This window comes from Scylla paramamosain, chromosome 20, assembly GCF_035594125.1.
Source record: "Scylla paramamosain isolate STU-SP2022 chromosome 20, ASM3559412v1, whole genome shotgun sequence".
NCBI lineage: Eukaryota > Metazoa > Arthropoda > Malacostraca > Decapoda > Portunidae > Scylla > Scylla paramamosain.
The window spans coordinates 22,696,495-22,720,494 of record NC_087170.1 but is presented as its reverse complement, the minus strand read 5'-3'; the positions used below and the strand labels follow the sequence as shown (position 1 = coordinate 22,720,494).

Below are 24,000 nucleotides of genomic sequence, written 5' to 3'. Positions count from 1 at the left end.
CTCCCACTCCTTCCTTTCTCTCCCCTCCTACCTTTGTCCTCAGAAAGGGGTAAGTGTTGGGGGAGGCAGTCGGGAGGTGACGGGTGACGAAAGTTATGAAGGATTCAGTGTGGGTGGGAGAGAGGAGATGGGGAGATGGGTGGGGGGAGGTTATCAAGTGCCTAGTCACCCCTACACACGCCTTCCTTCGCTCTATCTCTCCTTCCCACCTTGTCTCCTTCTCTGTTCTGGCTCTAGGATGGACGTTCTGCCTCCAGTCATGTTCTGGGGAGAGAGGGTCAGCCAGGCCAAAGGAAGTATAGGGGGATGTGTACAATATTTTTTTCTCTTTCTCTCCTTCTTTTGTTTTGGATAATTTCGTTTATTTTGTATACTCTCTCTCTCTCTCTCTCTCTCTCTCTCTCTCTCTCTCTCTCTCTCTCTCTCTCTCTCTCTCTCTCCAGTTCTTGTAATATAACCTCTAAATCGTCTTTTTTTCGACCTTCTTGCAACCTTCCGTGTCTTTCATACACCTCTACACTTATGTACCGCGACCTTCTTATGACTCCAGTACTTCTCAATGACCTTCACTACCTTCACGTGATCCTCCTCTAACCTTCGCTGCCTCCTCGTCAGGTTTTTGCTGCTTCCACTACCTGTGAGCTTTCCAGTATTTCCAGTATCCCGCACCTGCCCAACTACAGCTTAATCATAGGTGTAATTGTGTTTATTTATTTCCTTTGTATTGATAGTTAGTGTAATTGTTGTACTTCTGGTGTTAATTTGGTTCGATTTTCTTTTTGTATGGTTGTGTTAAGTAAGAGTTGTTATTCATTGACTATAATTTCTTTATAATCCTTTATCCTTTTGTTTATTTCCTACCTTTTTCTTTTTCTTGGTGTTGCGTGCCTCCATCACCTCTTCCTCATCGTCCACCGTTTCAGAGCAGTCACGTACAGCACTCATATCACCCCCACGTCCTGTCACCGCCCACTCATCACCGCCAACATCACATTTTTATCACTATCAGTTGTACCTCACCACCATACCTTGCCACCATTCTCACCACCATCCTCACCACCACCAACACATCTTATCACCGACACACACCACCACTCACACAACACCAGTACATCTTGTCACCACCACCAGCCCACACCAGGTGCTCCCGGTAACCTCAAACAGCTCTAAGAAGTGCCAAAGCGAGCCACCGACCCCCACCAGGCTGCCAGTGACCCGCCTCCTCAAGGGGTCAAGACTCCTTCGGGCCATTCCCTTGATAGCACAATGATGGTGAAAGATAAAAAGCCGCTGCCCAAACATTCCCGACAGCCTGGCATTGTGGCTCACTATAACGAGGGGAGATGGGGAGAGGGGGAATGGGGAGAGGAGAGAGGAAGTGTGCCTATATCTCTCATTCCTCTCCTCTCTTCCCTTTCCTCATCTCCCATCCAGCCACGAGAGAGGGGAGAGAAGAGGGGAAGTTGATGCCTATACCTCCCATTCTTTCTCCCCTCTGTTTCCTCTCCCCATACGCATCCACGAACCAAAGGAAAGGGAGAGAGAAGAGGGAAGGGGGAATTAAACGAGAGAAGAAAACGGGAAGTGTATGCCTATATTTTCCAGCCCTCTCTCCCCTCTATTCCCTCTCCCCACCTCCCATCCACCCTCACAAGTCCACTAGCCACGTTAAAAGTTTATGTGATGTGTTTCCTTGAATTTTATTGGCTCCCAGGAAGGGTTGAGGCGAGTGGCTGGTTGGTTGGTTAGTTATGATTGGTTAGGGGGAGGGGGCAGGATAAGACGCCCCTCTCCCTCATGGTTAGTGGGGAGGGGGCAGGATAAGAAGCCCCTCTCCCTCACCCCCCTAGCCCTCCAACTATTGGTTACTGAAGAAGGTAGCTTTTTTTTGGGTGAGAGAGAGAGAGAGAGAGAGAGAGAGAGAGAGAGAGAGAGAGAGAGAGAGAGAGAGAGAGAGAGAGAGAGAGAGAGAGAGAGTTTATTGGTTGGTCTCTTTGGGTGTTTATTTTTTTGTTTATCTGTTTGTTTGTGTTTTCATATAATGTTAGGTTAGTGTGATCCTGTTTAGCTCTCTCTCTCTCTCTCTCTCTCTCTCTCTCTCTCTCTCTCTCTCTCTCTCTCTCTCTCTCTCTCTCTCTCTCTCTCTCTCTCTCTCTCTCTCTCTCTCTCTCTCTCTCTCTCCTGTCATCCTCCCATGCTTAATCACCCACCAACCTAAACCACTTTTAATCTTCCGAGAAAAGGAGAGTCAAACTTATTATTTTTCTCACATTTGTTATATATGTACGTAGAGCTTAAGTTTCAATAACGGGGAAGAGTCAAGCTTAATGATCCTTAAAAGAAGAGAGAGAGAGAGAGAGAGAGAGAGAGAGAGAGAGAGAGAGAGAGAGAGAGAGAGAGAGAGAGAGAGAGAGAGAGAAAATGTTAATCGTTTCGTGAAGCCCTGAAGCGAATCATCAAAATACACACGGGCAGTTCTTGAGTTTCTTGGTCCTCTCTCTCTCTCTCTCTCTCTCTCTCTCTCTCTCTCTCTCTCTCTCTCTCTCTCTCTCTCTCTCTCTCTCTCTCTCTCTTTGTGCGTCTTATCTATCTACTTTTATCTCCATGCATCTATCTATTTCTTATTCCCTACTTCTCTCTCTCTCTCTCTCTCTCTCTCTCTCTCTCTCTCTCTCTCTCTCTCTCTCTCTCTCTCTCTCTCTCTCTCTCTCTCTCTCTCTCTCTCTCTCTCTCTCTCTCTCTCTTACGATTTCCTTCTCCACTTTCCTCATCTCTCCTCTCCACTTTCCGCCTCTCCTCCATGCATTCCTGCCTCTCCCCCTCCCCTCTATCCTCTCATCCTCCACCTCCTGCTCCTCCTCCTCCTCCCACTTCACTCCCTCTAACTCAGGTGACCTCTCGAGCCGCGATGACCTCCTCAAGGGTGACCTGCGCTTTGATGGACTGTCTCCGGTTCGGTGATCTTTATATCGAGTTACGCTCCTCCTCCTCCTCCTCCTCCTCCTCCTCCTCCAGGCTCTTCTCGCCAGGTTGGGAAGGGTGTGGAAGGCTCTTGAGGGGGTCAGGTCGCTTGCCACCACTGGGGTCATAAGGTGGAGAGGCGCTGAAAGAGAGAAAGCAATTTGTCCGTGTGGAGACGTTTTCATTGGATAATTGGTTCTTCCATGACCGCTGCTTTCCTTTTTTTTTATTATTATTTTCTCCTAAGTTTATTTTTTGGGTGGGTTTCTCTTCTCGTTGGGGTATATAGTAAATATTGCCAATGGAGTGACTATTTTCTTTGCTTTTTTTTATTTATTTTTTTTTCTAGTTGTTGCCTTTTCCGTGTTTACCTGAGTCGAGGGATATATTTTTATTGAAAGACTCTGAGCGGCTCATTTCCAGTTTAGCTTCGTTTGCTCTTTTCCTTAAATCGAAGAAGAAAAGAAGAAGAAGAAGGAGAAGGAGAAGAAGAAGAAGACGCGACCTGTTGCTTCGAGTACTGGCCGTGAATATATGTTGTGTGTAAAACTTTTAACTTGGATAGTCATTTAAAGTGAGGTACTTCACTTAGGGGATTACTTACTTCGGCGTACTTTTAAGGGAAATGCGAGGATCCGTCTCTATCCCGAGGAGTATTCTTGGGGGAGGAGGATGCGAAAAGGGAAGGAGCGAAGGAGAGAGAGAGAGGGAGAGGAGTATTAAAGGATCAAAATACCACTAAAAGACAACGTTAATGACGAGTGACAGGTGTGAATATGGATATAATGGCACTCTTGGATAGGAAGACAGACAGACAGACAGACGGACAGGCAGAGAGAGGAAGAGGAGGAGAAGAAATAAGTATGGAATGATAATAATAATAATAATAATAATAATAATAATAATAATAATAATAATAATGAAAAAATGTTTTGAAACTATAAGAAAAAACAATAACAGAGAGAGAGAGAGAGAGAGAGAGAGAGAGAGAGAGAGAGAGAGAGAGAGAGAGAGAGAGAGAGAGAGAGAGAGAGAGAAATGACTCTTAAGAAACAGTCCTTGAGCGACAGATAAGATTGTTTACCTCCTGAAGTCTCCTTTCCCGAGGGCCAGATCCTCCTGAAGGGCCGACACGGGGGAGGGGAGGGGAGGGGAGGGGTGGCGGCAGGCTTAAATGTCTCGATCCTCTAAAAAGATCATAAAAGGTGTTGAGTCGTCTATAGAGGAGGATTATGGGGCTCTAAATAGGATCGACCGGTGATTACTGTTGGTTATTAATGGATGTGTGTGTTGTTATTGATTGGGTTTGGTTTGTTTTGATTTAAGGAAAAATAATTGAGGTTTTGTGTGTGTGTGTGTGTGTGTGTGTGTGTGTGTGTGTGTGTGTGTTTGGTATGTTTAGTAAGTGGCAATATCCTTGTCTTTATTGTTGTTTTTGTCTTTCTTATTGTTGTTATTTGCTGCGGTGGTGGTGGTGGTGGTGGAGGTGGTGGATGCCACGGTGATCATAGTCAAGAATAATCTGCTTTTACTTCTTCTTTTTGTTTGTGGTGGTGGTGTCGGTGGTGAAGATAATGGTGGTGTTGGATATGGTGATGAGGCGAGATCATTTAGTGGCGGAAACTCAGACTGCTTCCCCCAACACACACACACACACACACACACACACACACACACACACACACACACACACACACACACACACACACACACACACACACACACACACACACACACACACACACACACACACACACACACACACACACGTGGTATTTTAAGAGGGAACTGAAATTCCTTCGCATTTGTTGTCATATATCTTTACAGAGAGAGAGAGAGAGAGAGAGAGAGAGAGAGAGAGAGAGAGAGAGAGAGAGAGAGAGAGAGAGAGAGAGAGAGACTCGTATCCCTAAAAACTAAACGACAAACGAAGAGGGAAGCAGAGAAACATGTAATGCCGAGTAAACCCATCTTGGGAAAACACAGACGAGATTGCGGTCGACAGAAATGAAAACCAAATATGCACAGACTAACGATAAACGATTCAGTCGCGACTCTCTGCACGCCGAGATATTATAAAGAGAGGGATGCACAGACCCACACGAGATAAAACAGAGATAGTAGACGATAAGAGAGTAACTGGGGAAACAAAAAAAAGGACATCAGGCAACAAAAGAGACTGAGAAACAAAAGGATATGATACTCTAAAATTATAAAACCAGAGATAAACAAACTCACAGTAGGGAAGATGAAAAGAGAGACACGGGACGATAAGAGAGTAACTGGAAGCAAAATAATACGTGAAGTATGGACATATATAGAAACAGACCCGCATATAACTCTCTTTTTTATAATATATGAGGCAGTTCACTAACAACAGTAAACAATGGTGTGAAGGAGGTCAGGGAATAGAAACAATCAAGACAGACAGAGAGACAAACAGATGGACGAACAAACAAACAGGTAAACAATCACAGGTAGATTTAGACATAACAATCAACAAATAGAAATGCAAGCACAGGTGATAGTGACTGGAAGGTGATGGTGAATGCAGGTGATGGTGACGTAGGTGATGGTGACGCAGGTGATAGTGAACACAGGTGATGGTGAACACAGGTGATAGTGAACACGGATAATGGTGAACCGCGTGGCCTGTATTTGCTGTTTATTTGTGTGTCTTTGGTTACTGGCGCACCATATTTTTCTTGGCCGAAGCACCACTACAGTGAGGCCCTCCTCCTCCTCCTCCTCCTCCTCCTGCGTCCCCTCCAGCTCTATCCGGGTCCTGATTTCTCATACACGGATCTGGAGGGTCATTTTGAGTCTCTGTGACCCGCGACCCGACTTGAGAGGGAGGAGGAGGAGGAGGAGGAGGAGGAGGAGGAGGAGGAGGAGGAGGACGGGGCTTGCGTGTGTGCGTGCGGTGCGGCTTGACGGAAAGAGAAGGAGGAGGTAGAGAAGGACTGAGAGGAGGAAGAGAGGGAAAGGAGGAAAAGGAGGAGGGGGAGGAGGAGGAGGAGGAGGAGGGGACTAATATGGCTATGAGGTTATCTGTCCCTGTCTATTGCTGTCACTCACACTCAGCCAACCCGACCCCACCCACACCTTTACCTGCGTCCCGTCAGGTGAGTCGGGCAGGTGTCTGGTGGGGAGAGATGGTCTGGTTGCCTCCCCTTCACCTCCCCTCCTTACCTTCCCTCCCATCCTTCCTTCCCTCCGTCCCATCTTCACGTCATTCTTTACTTTGCTACTTTACCGGTACTTCTTCTTCTTCCTCCTTTCTTCCATTTTTGTCCTTTATTGTCATTCGCCTACTTCTTATTCTTTGTTTTTTTTTCTCGTGTTTTTATTATTTATCCTCGCTTCCCCATTTCCTCTTTGGTATATCTCATTCTCTCATCTTCCCTGCTTTCTTTCTTTGTTAACGCGCCGTCTTCTGTGTCTCTCTTCTGCTTCCCTTCTTTCCCTCCCTTCCTTCCTTCCTTCCTTTCTTCCTTCCATCCTTCCTTCCTTCCTTCATCCACTTGTTCTTCCCCTTCATTATGTTTGTGTGTGTGTGTTCGTTCACTTTTTCTCTTACTGTTCTTTGAATTATATTAGAAAATAATTACAGATAAGGAACGACATTGGAGAGAGAGAGAGAGAGAGAGAGAGAGAGAGAGAGAGAGAGAGAGAGAGAGAGAGAGAGAGAGAGAGAGAGAGAGAGAGGTAAGTGAAGGCAAACAAGTGAAGATCGGTTTGGTTTATTTTTGTTCTTATTTTCATTCTTTCACCTTTCCTCTGCCTTTTATATTTCCTTTTATTTATTTGTGTCCAGTTTTTGCTGCGTCTCCTGATTGTGTCATCGGGTGAGTCTCTGCTTACCACCTGAAGGAGGAGGAGGAGGAGGAGGAGGAGGAGGAGGAGGAGGAGGAGGAGGAGGAGGAGGAGGAGACGGGTGGTGTGAAGGGGAATATATATATATAAAGACAAGGAGGAGGACAAGGACGAAGACGAGGAGGAAGAGAAAGAGGAGAAGTAGTTGGTGTTGGAGGAGGAGAAGGAGGAGGAGGAGGAAATGGATAAGGAAAAGAGAATAATCTGGTCGAATATTTTTCCACACATATATTGGCCGTCTCTCTCTCTCTCTCTCTCTCTCTCTCTCTCTCTCTCTCTCTCTCTCTCTCTCTCTCTCTCTCTCTCTCTCTCTCTCTCTCTCTTTCCTGATTGCTTGTTTTCGCTTTACTTGCTCCGCACAAACCTGACTGCTTCTTCTCTCTTCTTACCCTCTCTTCCTCCTTTCTCTCCCTCCTTACGTCCTTACCTACCTCCCTCCCTCCCTCTCTCCCTCTCTTCTCAACCCAAGTCTTTGTTCGGGTCTTGCTCCGTTAACTACTCGAGTGTTCGGTAGTGGTGGTGGTGGTGGTGGTGGTGGTGGTGGTTTCAGGTAAATAATTTTGTCTTCTTTGCAGTGGAAAGAACAAGTTGCTGCGAGAAGTTTCCGTTTCTACCTAATTTTTCGGGACAGATTCAGCCAAGCAATGCAGCACGCCCTTAAGTGTGTGTGTGCGTGTGTGTGTGTGTGTGTGTGTGTGTAGATCCTTGCGTGCATAAATAAATCTTCCGGAGAAAATATAAATAGAATCCTCAGGTGTGTGTGTGCGTGCGTGCGCTTGCGTGAGTGCGTGAGTGGCTCACCTGTATGTCTGAAACAAAAAAAATAATATTCATCTACATCATCTGGCACTCATGAATCACGCATCACGCAACAAACATTCTTATTTTATTGGCTGCTTCGTCACTGTGTTTTGTCATCACCGCACCTTCAAAAAAAATACGTGGTTTATAGATAGATATTCTTCTTATGATAATGTTTTTTTTTTCTGGACTTTTCTTCATAGACTCGTAAATACTTAATTTTCCAGGAATCTCGCGGTATTTTCCTTAATAAATCTTGAGTGATTCCCGAGGTGTATCTGTGTCGTCTTTGCTTAATGGCGTCCCACTGCTTTTATCACACAAGTTGTATTTTCTATTCCCTCTTTATTTTTACTGACTCGTATTTTCTCCCATTATCGCTCCATCTTATTTCCTCTGACCACACACACACACACATACGTACGCACACTCACGCACGCACACACACACACACACACACGGTCAGGAAGCAAGTTATTCACCGGCCTCCTCTTTCTTTCTTCTTCCACTTCTCTTCCTCCTTGCTCTTCCTCTTTGTCTCCACTTCCTCCTATTCTTCATTATATTTTTTCCTCTTTCTGCCTCACCTGGCTAACCTCACCTGACCACAATCATCTGAGAAATACTTTGATTAGTCCATTTTTCATTTGATTCTTTCTCTCTCTCTCTCTCTCTCTCTCTCTCTCTCTCTCTCTCTCTCTCTCTCTCTCTCTCTCTCTCTCTCTCGCTCTCGCATTTTTTTCTGTACTTCTCCTCCCTCCCTCTCTTTATCTCCCGCCAGACCTATTTCAGATACTCTCTGGATCGTTCGTCTCTGTCTGTCACGAGCTGTTGACGCTGCAGGACAAGATGTAGGAGCTCAAGGACATTGCTGGTTTTCCTCTCTCTCTCTCTCTCTCTCTCTCTCTCTCTCTCTCTCTCTCTCTCTCTCTCTCTCTCTCTCTCTCTCTGTCTGTCTTTTCAGTTAGTTTCTTTCGTTTTTCTTTTATCTTTTTTTAATGTTGGTTTTTTATTTAGTTAAGGTGTGAAAGGTGGATTTTATTGATTCATTTATTTATTCGTTTATTTATTCATTTTATGTGGGTGTGTGTTTTCTTCTTTCTCCTTTTGCCAGAATAGGGAAAGATCATGTTTTTTTTTTCTTATTTTATATATTTTTAGTCATTATTGCTTATACGAATCTAGTTCTCTCTAGTCGTGTGTGTGTGTGTGTGTGTGTGTGTGTGTGTGTGTGCCTGTCATGAGTTTCAGGAAGAACATACTTTATGATAACCATCGTATTACTCGCTGGGATAATGTATATAATAATCTGAATAGCTGAAATCACGAATAAAGAAAAGAACAGGAAAAAATGAAAATTTCGTACCATGCACAAATAATACTTAGGCGTTTGTTAAGGCGTTACGTCATCAAGAAAATGAAGAAAATGGAGTGAGCAGATGGTAATAATAGATAAAAAAAAAAGTAATAAGTTAAAGCGAAAAGTAAAATTGAAATAAGTGAAAGTGAGAGAGAGAGAGAGAGAGAGAGAGAGAGAGAGAGAGAGAGAGAGAGAGAGAGAGAGAGAGAGAGAGAGAGAGAGAGAGAGAGAGAGAGAGAGAGATTGACTCGTTTTCTTATCTTGATATTGGAGTCGGAAGGTTAGAATGGGAGGCAGTAGTGGTGGTGGTGGTGGTGGTGGTGATGGTGATGGTGGCCTCCTGCTGGTGATGGAGGAGAGGTCAACTGAAGGTCATGTGATGTCATCGGCGCCTTATCTGAGGTCATTAGTGTGTGTGTGCGTGTGTGGGGAGGGGTAGGTTGGTGGGTGGTAGGGTAAAGAAAAATAATATTCTAATTTTGTAACTCTCTCTCTCTCTCTCTCTCTCTCTCTCTCTCTCTCTCTCTCTCTCTCTCTCTCTCTCTCTCTCTCTCTCTCTCTCTCTCTCTCCTTAAAATTCCTTTTGGTTTTCAAATATCACTGTTTCTACACCGTTTCTTAACCTTCCCCTTACCATTCAAGTACCACCACCACCACCACCACCACCACCACCACCACCACCACCACCACCACCGCCATCATCATCCCCTCACTTCCCATCAGTTCCCCCCTCACACTTCTCTCTTCCCTTCGGCAAAACAGCTTTCAATGTCACTATTTCTTCCCTTTTTCGTAACCTTTCCTTCCTAGCATTTCTTTATCACCACCATCACCACCACCACCACCACCACCACCACCACCACCACCACCACCACCACCACCACCATTTCCCCTCAGTCTCCCCTCTGTACTGCAGGTGGGTCGTGCTTGGCATTATAAATCGCAGTGCCAGTGGGTGTTGAGAGAGCCGTGCCACTGCTGCCACGCTGACCCTTATTTATGGGGCTCGGGTAAGCAAACAACACCCACTCCGCCCCTATCCTGCCCCGCCCCGTCCCGCCCTTAACGCCGCCCTATAACGCTTTTCCCGCTAGCCACTCAACGTTTGCGAGTGTAGAGGGGTAGTGTATAAGCTTCGCTTTCTCACCACGACTATTGCCAAGGGATACATAAATGATTAGCCGTGTTCTCAAGACTGTTTCCTCTGTTAATAATGTACAAATCTACGGTATCTGTCTCTTAAAACGCATAAACACTTAAAAAACAGTGTAACTTGAGCCATAGCGTTTTGAAAGTAGTCGGCTGGGGTGGGGGGAAGAATTTTTCCAGAATTTAATAAGAGAAGTAAGTTGTGAAAAATATGGTTACAAAAATAACTGAGAACGATCATTATAATGAAAATAGATACAATAAAAATAACAGTGGTGATGATGATAATAGCCAGCCACTAAATACGCCACACAAACCTCCCGTACCGACAGATTATAGAGAACACGTCATGAACAAGGTGATGTAAGAACGGGCGGCTCCTCACGGTGTCTTCAGTGCACACAATGGTCCGCTTGTCATCCTGGTGACGTCAGGTGACCCAATACATTGTCCAGCAGGATGTCAAACAGGGAGGGCAAAAAATCTCGCCTTGTGTGACACCAGTCTGGCCACAATGGCAGTGAAAGTGGGTGACGTAACCACACGGCTGCTTCTGGGAATTGATTTAGCTTGTTACTTTTGTTGCTGTTAATGGTGGTGGTAGTGGTGATGGTGGTTGTGTTGTTAGGATTATTACAACTATAAATTCATGTCTATATATTTATTAGTTAGTTTATTTATTTTCTGTATTCCTTTGTTTATTTACTTATTTATATACTGTATATTTTTTTATTTATGTTTAAATTTATTTGATTTATTTTAAATTTATTGATCTATTTATCTGTCTCTATCCATTTGTGTATTTATTTGCTTTCTTTTGAGAGTCGAGAAGTCGATTTATGACGGCAAGTTGCATTATGCCCAGCACCATAAATTTCATGATTCTTAGACTCTATTTATTTGAAAGAAATTTTATGTCCAGGCAATGTCAACTAGTGCAGCAGGAATAGACTGAGGAGGAGGGATGGTCAGGGGAAAGGGGGGAAAAAAAAATATGGGAGTGTATGAAGATGACAAAGGGAAAATGATATGAATAAATTAGTGAAGGGCATAATAAAATCTTGTAAGAGCCAGTGAGATAAACAACCCTTTAAACAAGGGAAAAAAAATAATAATATCACTTTTCATATATATTTATTTTTGTAAGAAAGAGGAAGAGAGAGAGAGAGAGAGATCGACCGATAGATGGATTGGGAGGGAGAGATGTACACACACACACACACACACACACACACACACACACACACACACACACACCTGCATCAATCAGTAAGTTTTCGACGCAGCATATGACCATGTGAGATAAAGTTAGCTCTCTACGTCCCTCCCTCTCTCTTTCCCTCCCTCCCCTCACTACCCACCCTCCCTCTCTCTCCCTCTCTCTCCTCGTCTCGTTCTTTCCTTCCTCCAAGGTCTTATACACATATTATCAGGCGGGCTGTGTGCATAAGGTAAAGTTTGCTTGTTATGGAGAGTGTAACCCGGATGTGAAGATTTTCCTTGGGGGGAGAAAGGTGATTAATGTCGCGACTGTTGACAAAATAGCTCTGTGGATTTTTTGTTCTCCTTTTTTATTTTTTATTTTTTTTGTGGCTGTGTGTGTGGTGGGGAGAGAGAGAGAGAGAGAGAGAGAGAGAGAGAGAGAGAGAGAGAGAGAGAGAGAGAGAGAGAGAGAGAGAGAGAGAGAGAGAGAGAGAGAGAGAGAGAGAGACGGGCAAACTTTGATGCACTGACAGACAATGAAACAACCGAACCAAATTTATATGCATACATACATACATACATACATACATACATACATAGAGAAGTAAATATGATACAAAAGAAATAATCCAAAGAAAAAAAAATGGGGAAATAAGGAGAAATGGTGGACTCAGAACGACGTAGGAAGCAGAATTGAATATAAAAAGGAACAGAAAGGAGTAAAGAACATTGAGAACATTAACACAGATAGGATGAGAGAGAAGCACGAAGGAAACTATCGCAACTAAACAGGAGGAGACTAACACACACACACACACACACACACACTGAAGAGCACCTGAAAATATCGTAATTGGTCTATTTTCTCGCCACACTCTCAAGACGCTAAAAGTTTTACATCCCACCAACACACTACTCTCTCTCTCTCTCTCTCTCTCTCTCTCTCTCTCTCTCTCTCTCTCTCTCTCTCTCTCTCTCTCTCTCTCTCTCTCCCTTTCCCATCGTCTTACTTTTACCGCACTCATCCATCACCCCGACTCTTCTTCCTCCTCCTCCTCCTCCTCCTCCTCCTCCTCCTCCTCCTCCTCCTCCTCCTCCTCCTCCTCCTCCTCTCGTCACCACCAGCACTCAGCACACTCACTCCTTGACTCAGTGACTCATTCAAGAATCACTCAGGAGCTGCCAAAGAGAAAGGAATTTTGACTTTTTGATGTACTTCTCTCTTAACATTATTCCTTCCTTCTTTCTTCCTTCCTGTAAAAAGAAAAGAGAATTGCGAAAGTGCTCCTAATGTAAAAATATTAAGGTTTAAGTCCAGTTTTTGTTATTATTTGCTGTTTTTTTAGTCAGGTTCCCTTGATTTAAGGCGAGCGGCGCAGACAGAATCAAGTCTTTTTTGCATTTAAATGGGATATAAGTTTGGTGGCAGCGTCGCCAATCACGTTCGCCAGCTGCAGGACGACAGCTGACGGCCACCAGCTCTGCCACATCCGGCGCCGACACCTGACACAGAGATACTTACAATACGACGCGGTGGGAAAAGTGGCATTTTACTAAGGCAACTTCCTCCCGCCTCTGCACGTCAACACTCGCTCTGCTTTCCACTTGCCTGTGACTTTTCCTTCCTTCACCACTGCCCTTGTACTAACCTCCTCTTCCATCTTTTTTTTTTTTTTCTAACGAGTCAATGATTTTTTTCTAACGATTCAATGAGAGTATACGTAAACACCAAACATCACTATCCCACCCTCACCACCTCACTACATCACCCACTCACAGTCTGCCGTACTATTCACACCACCACCACCACCACCACCATCACCCCCCCCCCCCGCGTCGCCACCAGCCTCGCGATCACCACGTTTCTCTATCCCACCCTCACCACCTCACTACATCACCCACTCACAGTCTGCCTTACTATTCCACCACCACCACCACTACCACCACCACCACCACCACCCCCCGCGTCGCCACCAGCCTCGCGATCACCACGTTTCTCATCCTTGCTTTGAATGTTCCCCAATTGCCCTCACAACCTCCCTTCCGCCTATTCCCCAACATCAATCCCTGCCCCTCTCCTTGTCCCCTCCCTGCCGCCTTCCCTCCCCCTCGGTCTGGACCCTGCTTCCTCCAAATCACCCAATCCACCAAATTGCCTGGAATCACGGTGCTGGAAGGAGAGTAGCTGGATAGAAACGGCAACTTCATCAACTAAGCTGCCAATTTCAACCTTCTTAACCCATGCTGTGATGTCCCAAACTCCTCCCCCTACCTCCTCCTCCTCCTTCTTCTTCTTCCTCTTCGTCCTCCTCCTCCTTCTTCCTTGTTCTCTTCCTCCTCCTCCTCCTCCTGCTTCTGCTGCCTCACCACTCACTCCTCACTCCTCACTCGGGGACGTGTATACAACTTTCATCACACAAGATTCCTCTCTAGGCTACTCCTTCTCCTACGTGTTTTTCTTCTTCGTCCTCCTCCTCCTCCTCCTCCTCCTCCTCCTCCTCATTTTCTTTCTCCTCCGCCTTCTGTTTCGTCTCGTTCTCCTCGTCACTCTCTTCTTAACTAATTTCCTTGCTTCATATTTTTCTCATTATTCATCTTTTTTCTTCTTGATGTTTTTGTTTTTTGTTCTCCGTTCTTTTTCACCACCACCACCACCACCACCACTACCACTACCACTAGCAGGGACGCCATCAGGTTGGAATAACATCTAAACATCCTGCGGGGTGCTGTCCTCCACCTGCCACATCGAACAATGAAGAAATCCCAGCAATTTAACCACCACACCGCAGCTCATCTCACGTATACACCCTTGCTTTCAACGCCACACCAGTAACCATCCCTGTCAGTCCTCCATCCACAAGTGCACGAAACCTGAAAGCCAAAGGAGGCAACACCAACCATACAACCATACACTACCACTCCTTACATCTCTCCCTTCAGTAACCATCCGTCTGCTTATCCCACTATCACAGCCTTCATACCCATCACAAGCACCACACACTTCCAGTCCCACCAAGCCTCCTTCCCCTCCCTGAACGTCACCTTGGACACCTGTGGCTTGGCGTGCATCCCTCGGGGCCGCTCACAGGTGGCTGCCAGGTGAGAGTATCACTGCCTCTCAGGTGCAATAGGAACACAGACTCAGCGTTCTGTGGCCGCCAGCTTCGGTATGAGACGGTTATGCATGGGAGGTGTGGTGGTCGTGGTGCAGTGTATTGTAGGCGCATGAGAGCTTAACGGTATTTGTTGTGTGTTCTGATTTAAATTTCTTGTGTGTGTGTGTGTGTGTATGTGTGTGTGTGTGTAAAGGAGACTGACGCAATGTTACAAAAACTAAAGATATCAGTAAGGATTATATAAAAAAAAAAAATGGTGAATAAGTACAAGGCAATGAAAGGCAATGATCAACTGTACTTTTAGAAAAAAATGTTGAAAAATATGAAAAGAAAAATGCAGTATAATGGAAAGATGAAAAGAAACTATATAAGATAAAGACGAAAAGAGAGAGAGAGAGAGAGAGAGAGAGAGAGAGAGAGAGAGAGAGAGAGAGAGAGAGAGAGGGAGAGAGGGTTGACTGCTTGATTGCCACATCTGTTTTCTTCCCGCGGGCTGTGTCATATATGCAATGTTAGCAGCATCTCATTAACTTATCTTATTTTCTCTTTTTTCAGTTAGGCAGTCATGCAAGGTAAGCTGAAAGTTGCATTTTTTTGTATCACTCCTTTTGTGTCTCTTAATGGAATAGACTCAAGTAACCAGGTTGTTAGTGGCGAGTCAATAGGGAGCATTAAAAGAACACTAGAGGAGATACAAGTAGGTGTGTTTTATTACAGGGACTGCCACGTGTAGAATTACTGGCTTGTTGCAGTACTGATAAGCTTTACTACATACTCAATCCTACCTTTGTTGTGGGTGTTACCTTCCCCGCACCCCCACAAAAAAAAAAAATCTAAACTTACCAGACTGAAGGAAGGTGAGAGGAAGTTGTAGCAGTGAAAGGCTTAATGGTGCATGATAGTCGAGGTCACGAAGCCCTCACCTGTATACCATCTCACCTGCAGGACCATACTATGCATACCTGGCTTCCCGTGCGACCGTAAACACACCTGTCCAATTAACCTTATCGCACCTGAGGATATCAACATAATTTTTCTCAAGCAAAATTAGCCAGGCATGTGACCAGGTAAGGGAGGGGGCGGCTCCTTAATTACGTAAACGTGTAAAGGGGAGGGGGTGACAGGTGAGGGCGCGAAGGGGGGCGGGGAGAATCAAATATTTACACCTTGTGAGTGACGTCATGAGGTGTTGTGGCGAGTGATGGCGGGAAGAGGCGAAGGAAATGAGGGGCTGATGCAAGGCTGCCTCCTCTCTCTCTCTCTCTCTCTCTCTCTCTCTCTCATTTATCGGGGTTTCCAGAGTTTTATCCTATATTTTTTACTCTTCCTTCTTCTCTTCCTCTTGCTCTTCTTCCTTTTCTCATCCTCCATACATTAATTTTCTGTTTATTATTATTTTTTTCCCTCTTAACTTTAGTCCTAGAGTCATCGCCGCCACCACCACTCCTCCTCCTCCTCCTCCTCCTCCTCCTCCTCCTCCTCCTCCTCCTCCTCCTCCTCCTCCTCCTCCTCCTCCTCCGTTTATGCTGTTATCTCTCTCAAACTCCCCACGGTAGACAAACATGATTTTTCAATAAAGAGGGAAAGAGTCACATGGAGAGAGAGAGAGAGAGAGAGAGAGAGAGAGAGAGAGAGAGAGAGAGAGAGAGAGAGAGAGAGAGAGAGAGAGAGAGAGAAATATCAGAGTGTGAGGAAGAAGGAAAAGGAAAAAAATGAAAAAGACTAAAAAAAGAGAAAGGAAAAGGAGAAAATTGTAAAAAAAGAAAAAAAAAAGAAAAGAAAAGAACGATAGAAGAAAAGGAAAGGAAAAATAAAGTGTAAGGAATAGATAAAAGAAAAAAAAACAAAGTAAAAAGGAGAAGAAAAGTCACAGGGAAAATAAATAGGAGAGGAAGGAATGGGGAAAGGAAGAGAAGGGAAAAGGAGAGAGGAGGAGAAATACGTCTGGGATTTATATAAAGGTGAAGCGATGACTTAAGGGGAAAAAAATGTTTATGTTAGAGGGACGAATGAAGAGGGGACGCGAGGGAGAGGAAGGAGTAGACAGGGGGAGGAGAGGGATGAGAAAGAAGAGGAGGAGGAGGAGAAGGAGGAGGAGGAGGAGGATAAGGAAGGGACTGAGAGGAGATTAGGTTATGAATAGGAATTAAAAACGTGGACAAATGAAGAGTAGGATTAAGAGACTCGGAGGAGGAGGAAGAGGAGGAGGAGGAAAAACAGAAGGAATAACGGAGGGAAGGTAATGAGGTGGACTGATATAGAAAAAGAGGAAATAGGAAGAAGATAGAGTAAAATAAGACACAATGATAAATAAATGAACACAAGACGTTGAAAAAGAAAGAAAGAGTAGATGTAGATAAGAAACAAGAAGAGAAGAGAGGCGAAGAGGAAATGGAAGAGATTATGATGAAAAGGAAAAGGAGGTGCAGGAGAAGTTGCTGAAGAGAAGTTAGAAGAAGAGGAGGAAGAGGAGGAGGAGGTACGGGGGTGTGTGTGCATGCATGTGTGTGTGTGTGTGTGTGTGTGTGTGTGTGTGTGTCTGTCTTAGGGTGGATAATGAGGTTTAGGGAATAATAAACAGAGACAGCATAAGATGGCCTCGTGTAAATAATTAAGATGGCACACTAGAGGCGCAGTGAAGGGTGACCAGGAGGAGGAGGAGGAGGAGGAGGAGGAGGAGGAGGAGGTGAGAAGGAAGGGAAGGAAAGATGAATTACATAAGTGATGAGAGACTGATGTAGGGATGGAAGGAAGGATGAGAGAGAGAGAGAGAGAGAGAGAGAGAGAGAGAGAGAGAGAGAGAGAGAGAGAGAGAGAGAGAGAGAGAGAGAGAGAGAGAGAGAGAGAGAGAGAGAGAGAGAGAGAGAGAGAGTAATAATTAATCTAGCTTCTTATCTTCCCTTTCTCTCGTGTTTTCTGTCTTATTATTCTTACCCGTCTTTTTTGTTTTGTTTTTTATTATGATTTCTTTCATCTACTTCCATCCTTCATTTATCCATCTATTCTCTGTTATCCCTCTCCTTGTCTATTTTCTCCTCCCAAACAATATCCCACTTTCTCTTTCATTCCTTCCTTTCTTCCTTCCTTCCTTTCTTCATTCATTCATTCATTCATTCATTCATCTATTCATTCATTTAATTCATTCATTCACATTTCTTACCTCGCCCTCCTTTCTTTTTGTCCTCTCCTAATCAAGTCCCACCCTTCCTTCCTTCTTTTCTCCCTCCTCTCTCCCTCTTAACTTCCATCCTAACTCCCTTCCCTCCTCCTGTACTTCGTCCTTTCTCCCTCTGCCTCTCACTCACTCATTCACTCCCATCCTAACTCCCTCCCTGCTTTCCACTCTCCTTCCTTCCTTCCTATCCACATACATTAACACTATATTCAAATAAGCCATTCCAGCCTCTCTCTCTGAATATTGGACATCACGCGTCGTAGATTTATGCTCCCTATGTCCCGGGAAGCGTGAAGGAGCGGGAAGGAGCATACCAAGGAATGTGGAGAGGACTGAGGTAGCATATGAAGGAGCCAAGAGGTGAAGGAAGGATATCTGGAAGTGTGAAACGTGAATTTGTGAAGAGGAAGGATTGGTAGTGTGAATTGGTTTGGTAGAGTGAAGGGTGAAAAGGATAGGAAATTAATTGAAGGAGAAATTATAACGTACTCTGTGAAGGAAGGTTAATAGAAGGAATGTGCTAAAGGACTGTTGGTTACTGAATGATTGTGTGAAGGAAGAAAGTGAAAGGAAAGGGAATTGGGAGTTAAGTGAAATATAAAACAAGTGATTATGAAAAATTATTAGAAAATTATATATAAGGGATAAGTATAAGATAGAAATATGAGATAGTTTATATTTTTTTCAACTTTCTATTGTCTTGATCATTCTTCGTAAATAACCAGATTAATTTGAAAAAAAAAGATAAATAAACAGGTGAACAGGAAGAAAAAGAAAACTGAATACATTAATTTTGTCTTCCCTAAGCTAAGTCAATATTCTGAAGTGTAAATACAAAAATGTTTCAAAAAAAAAAAAAAGCTACAACTGATCACGCCACTTAACCACCATTCACTCCACCTGTCTTTATGTCTAAGTATCCATTTAAATCCACCGATCCACCGTTTCCTTTCCCGGGTATCTATTTATCAGTCAGTCATTCAGTCTATCTGCTTATCTTTCTTCCTCTTTCGTATTTCAAGGCCCACGTGCTTGTATGTAGATAGATATTCAGATTTTTTTTTGTTCCTTGCAGTTCTACGAAAGCTTATTTACGAACAGAAATTTATGCCGAGTTTGCGAAGCTGAGCGAATGTTTGGATAAGCCAGCTGATGATTTTTTTTCACATTTTTTATTCATTATTTTTATCCCTGAGTACATTGATGGAAGGTATAATTATGATACTTTGGGGAGCAATTAAGGGGCGGGTGGATAAATGTAGATAGGTAGGTGGAGAGAGAGAGAGAGAGAGAGAGAGAGAGAGAGAGAGAGAGAGAGAGAGAGAGAGAGAGAGAGAGAGAGAGAGAGAGAGAGAGAGCAATATATAAGAGAGGCGTGAGACAGTCTTCATTATGCACTTAGGGAAGATTGCTGCCTGTTGCTTCACAATATGTTATTTCAGATTTATTCTCCTCCTCCTCCTCCTCCTCCTCCTCCTCCTCCTCCTCCTCCTCCTCCTCCTCGATTTTTCTTTTTCTTTTCTTCCTAACTTACCTACTACCTTATTTTCTCCGCTCATCTACTTTTTTTTTCTTTTACGTAATCCTCTACCTTCTCTTCCTTCCTCCTCTGCTTTTCCTTCTCGTTTTTGTTCTTCTCCATTTCCTCCTTTTCCTCTTCCTCTTCTTTCTTCTTCTGCCTCCTGCCCCCTTCTTCTTATCTGCACACCACCTCTGATACCGGCAAGATTTCCGTGATAAAGTGCTATTTTTGTATACTATTATTTTGTGTAATATTAAATTGAATCATAATAAATGAAGGTCATATTTTGCTTATCAGTGTCGTGCAAAACCAGCGAGGTAAATATTGTCCATAGTAGAAGAACGTGCGTGTTTTTTCACCTTTTCAAAATATTCTCCCCCCTTTATCTTTTCCTTCTAACTTTTTATTTTCGTGCATGCGTATTTTTCTATTTTAAAATATGTATAGACAGGAATATTTTCTAATTTGCTCTTTATATTTTGACTTTCTCCACTTTCTAATACTTCGGTCACGCATACAGTCGATATATATATTTTTTCCATCGTATATTTTATTATAATCAACAGGTGCTTGTTTATCATAATCAATAGGTGTAAACTACAGGTGTTTTCGTCGCGTGTTTGAGTTTACTTAGAGAAAATACTGTAGTTTTTATTTCTTGGTTTTTCTGCAGGAAGTGAAGGAAGAGTAAGCAAACGTGTTCCTGTTTAGTATTCATCGACTTGCTTGTGGAGATTCCTTGTCAGAGCAAAAACTAGCTAACCAACCAACTGAGTAAATACATATACAAGTACAGCAATAAAAAATAAGATAGATAAACTACGAAAATCAAAAATAGAATAGACAATAAACACTCAACAATAAAACTGAGCGGAACACAACACAAGAACAGCATTTTGTAACTGTATTCCCTCCCAGTAGCATTCATAATAGTAGTAGTAGTAGTAGTAGTAGTAGTGATGGTAATGGTACAAGCCACAGTGGGAACACACCCAAAAACATTTATTTTTACTAAAACACCTAACAATTCCCAGCTTGTTACTCAATACTCCCTCTATTCTTACCAGCCAACACTCGATAATTCACCAGCAATACTCGCAGTTCATATACAGTTTCTCGCCACACTTAAGTGAAACAAAATGATAAACAACACGAGGCAGCAACAAGTCAGTGAGTCCCAGGTCAATACTGGAAACACATTGATCAGCCCCAGAAATTATCACTCAAGTCCTGATGAATATTTGTGCTACTGATACTCTCTTTTACTCTTCCTTCTGTTGTGTAAGAGAGGAGGAGGAGGAGGAGGAGGAGGAGGAGGAAAAGGAGGAAGAGGGAGGTGGAGATATAGATACAACAACAACAACAACAACATCGAGGAAAAGAAGGAAGAAGAGAGAGAGAGAGAGAGAGAGAGAGAGAGAGAGAGAGAGAGAGAGAGAGAGAGAGAGAGAGAGAGAGAGAGAGAGAGAGAGAGAGAGAGAGAGAGAGAGAGAGCACGGGAGGGAAATTGTCTTAATAAGGGGAGACATAATCCTACCTTTCCTCCGCTTCCCTCACACTTTCCCTCCCTCGTTTCCTCCCTTAAAACCCCTCATTATCCTTCGAGACACCCCTGTACCCCTCCCTCCCTCCCTTACACACACACACACACACACACACACACACACACACACACACACACACACAGATGCAGATTTGGGGACCTTGGTAGCTTGCCCTCTTCCTCTCCCTCTCCGTCTCTCTTCTCCCTCCCTCTCCTTCTCCCTCTCCCCCTCTCCTCTCCCTCTCCCTCCAAGTAGTCTGTGGTCAGCCAGGCGGCAAACTTGGCTCTCGGGGCAAATGATTTAATTTTTTCTCATTATTCCTGTTTACATTTTTATAATACGCGACGTCTCCAGGGAGGAAAGGAGGAGGAGGAGGAGGAGGAGAGAGAGAGAGAGAGAGAGAGAGAGAGAGAGAGAGAGAGAGAGAGAGAGAGAGAGAGAGAGAGAGAGAGAGAGAGAGAGAGAGAGAGAGAGATTGTCTTTCTTTTTGTCTTGTGTTGCTTTTTATCTCTCTCTCTCTCTCTCTCTCTCTCTCTCTCTCTCTCTCTCTCTCTCTCTCTCTCTCTCTCTCTCTCTCTCTCTCTCTCTCTCTCTCTCTGAATAATCCCACTTTCGCCAGCCTCCCAAAACGCCCCACTTCGTCCGTCTCGCACGCCGTTACTAAATGGAGTGTATTTTGCGGTCTTCAGACAAGGAATTTTTCACCAGGGGGCCATTTGGTAGTTAGATGCCGGAGGGAGGGAAGGGCGGAGGGGAAAGAGGCGGGAGGGAAGGGTGAGGCTGGAGAGGGATGGATGGAAAGGAAGAATACAGGGATGGAAGTAGAGAAGAGTTTGGTTTTGGTACAGAATTTAGGGTTATGTTACTACTACTACTACTACTACTACTACTACTACTACTACTACTACTTTTCTATTGTTTGTATACTACTTATCCTACTACTATTAATATGTGTTCCTCCATTGCTGCCATTTTCGCTTGTTTTTTTCTCTAGCTACTGTTTCCACCTGTACCATTAGGTGGAAAGCTACTACTGCTAGTGGCACAGCAACAAAAACAGCCACACCAACAACATAACTACTACCACCACCACCACCACCACCACCACCACCACCACCACCACCACCACCATAACGGCATCAAAACACAAGAGCTACACATTATCCATTAACATCATCACCTCAACACTAACAGACCTTCCTCCATCCTTGCCTGTCCTTTTCTTCTTCTCTCGTCTATAAATCTCGCATTTTCTCACCCCCACCAGCCTCCCCTGACTCCCTCAACGCAACACTTAATCCCTGGGAGCCTTATGCAACATTTTTGACGAAAGCACAACAACTTCCTGTCTGTAACACTTTATTGCATGACTTACGTGCAACTCAGGGAGAAACAGCCTTTTTTTGTGTGTCATTCTTTTGAAAACTTGTAGTGGGATCCTTCTTATTCCTTCCACCTCCCGGCCACAGTGGTCTTAGAGAGAGAGAGAGAGAGAGAGAGAGAGAGAGAGAGAGAGAGAGAGAGAGAGAGAGAGAGAGAGAGAGAGAGCACTTAGCCTATGATTTCTTGGCCTCTACATACAGACAGCCACCCGTCATAACATAAGTAGAGGCACATCAAACTCTCAGGTCTTGTCCCTTCGCGCTGATTAATGTTCTGAATAGACTCTTTCTGTTAGTCGGGCACCGGTTGCGTCATCTTCATTATGTACTGCAGTTCGTTTGGTTTTCAATATGTATAGTTTGTTTTTTTTGTGATTGTACTTACTCTTTGTCCTTTTGTTTTTTCTTAATTCTTGTCGTTACCGATTTTTTTCTTCCTAAGAAATATATATATATGATTTTTTTTTTTTTTTTTTTACCTTTTTCGTGTTTGTTTTATTCTTGCGTCGTGTATTTCGCTATTATTTTTTTTTCATGTTTGCTTTGTTTTAGTTATTTTCACACGCCAGGAAAGTCTCGTGTTTTCTTCTCGTATATCAGTGTCTTTCCAGATTAACCTTCACTCGGTTGTGTCCAACTCCCCTGTGTGTGTGTGTGTGTGTGTGTGTGTGTGTGTGTGTGTGTGTGTGTGTGTGTGTGTGTGTGTTGAGTCCCATTACAACAAGGGCTTTACCGTCGCCACGTGTCCAAGACTCCTGTGATGTGAGGACTGGTCACTGTTTACCTTTCCACACCTTCTGAGGAGTCATTTACCTCGCCCTGCCTTCCCTTTGTTCCTTATCCTTCTGGCTCTAAAGATAGCATGAGTCTTGCTGTCTTATTTGGGTAACCTTGGACGATCCTGCTGCATGAAAATATAAGTACAGGTAGAGAAAGGCTTAGAATACTCCATCACTCCTTCTTGTGTTGTGTTTTGAAGTCGTGTTAGAAATGTGCGCCAAGTAATTTTGTGTAGTCTGGAAAGGCAAATGAGTTACAGAGTTCTTTTGAATTGTTTGATGTCAACTCGTACTTAGGGAGCGTTTTAAGTTAGATAAGTGAATATATTTGTATCATTCACGTTTCTTTTTCTTTTTCCCGAAGAGTATTATTCCTTTTCGTTGGTCATTTTGTGGTCTGCATCGTTTTTTTATTTATTTTTTATTGTATATTATTTTATTGTATGTAATTATTTTGGTGGTCATATTTTTGTGTCACCTACATAGTATTTTAGCTTCTGGTTAGGTATTTTCTTGTCGTTACCGATTTTCCCCTTCCTAGTTACTGCTATTTTTCTTGCTTAATTTTCATATTTTCAAAAACTTTTCCTGCTGCGAGTTTTTCCGAGTTATTTTTACTTTTATTCATTTACTTTTCCTAACAGATTTTTTTTCCCGTCTTTACGAGTACCTTGACATTTTTGTTCATCATTTTCTTGTTTCCACGGATATTTTCCCCGTCTCCTACGAGTATTTTCACTTTTATTTATAATTTCCTTGTCTCAACCCAATTCGTTCCCTTTTTACGAGTATTTTGACTTTTTCTATTCATAATTTTTCCTGTCCGCACCGCGTCGTTCCACTTCCCTGAGTATAGCAATCTTGCGTTCATCAGTCCCGCATGTCCAGCGATGCGCGTAAAAGCCACAAAACTGCCTCATCGTGTCTGCCGTGTTTTGAAACTACTTAAGGAAGACTGAACTTTATGTACGTGTAGTTTTTATCACTGCTCTTGGGAGGGACAATAGAATGCTTCACCTTATTGAGCACACTCGTTCACCCAGGGCCAGGCTCTAAGTAGGTGCTTCCAGTGGTTCATAAAAATGTTCTGCTGGTGATTTGGGTTCTATTAGACACAAGGGTGGATAGCTCG

General features: G+C 43.7%; 1 protein-coding gene across 2 annotated transcripts in view; it reads left to right on the top strand.

Annotated features, from left to right (window-relative positions):
* LOC135110655 (zinc finger protein basonuclin-2-like) overlaps positions 1-24,000 on the top strand; it is a 399,181-nt gene that overhangs the window by 97,039 nt on the left and 278,142 nt on the right. For both annotated transcript variants that reach the window (XM_064023218.1, XM_064023217.1), the window contains exon 3: positions 15,022-15,038. The gene's annotated coding sequence lies outside the window, so the exon portion shown is untranslated. The remainder of the gene's footprint in view (positions 1-15,021; positions 15,039-24,000) is intronic.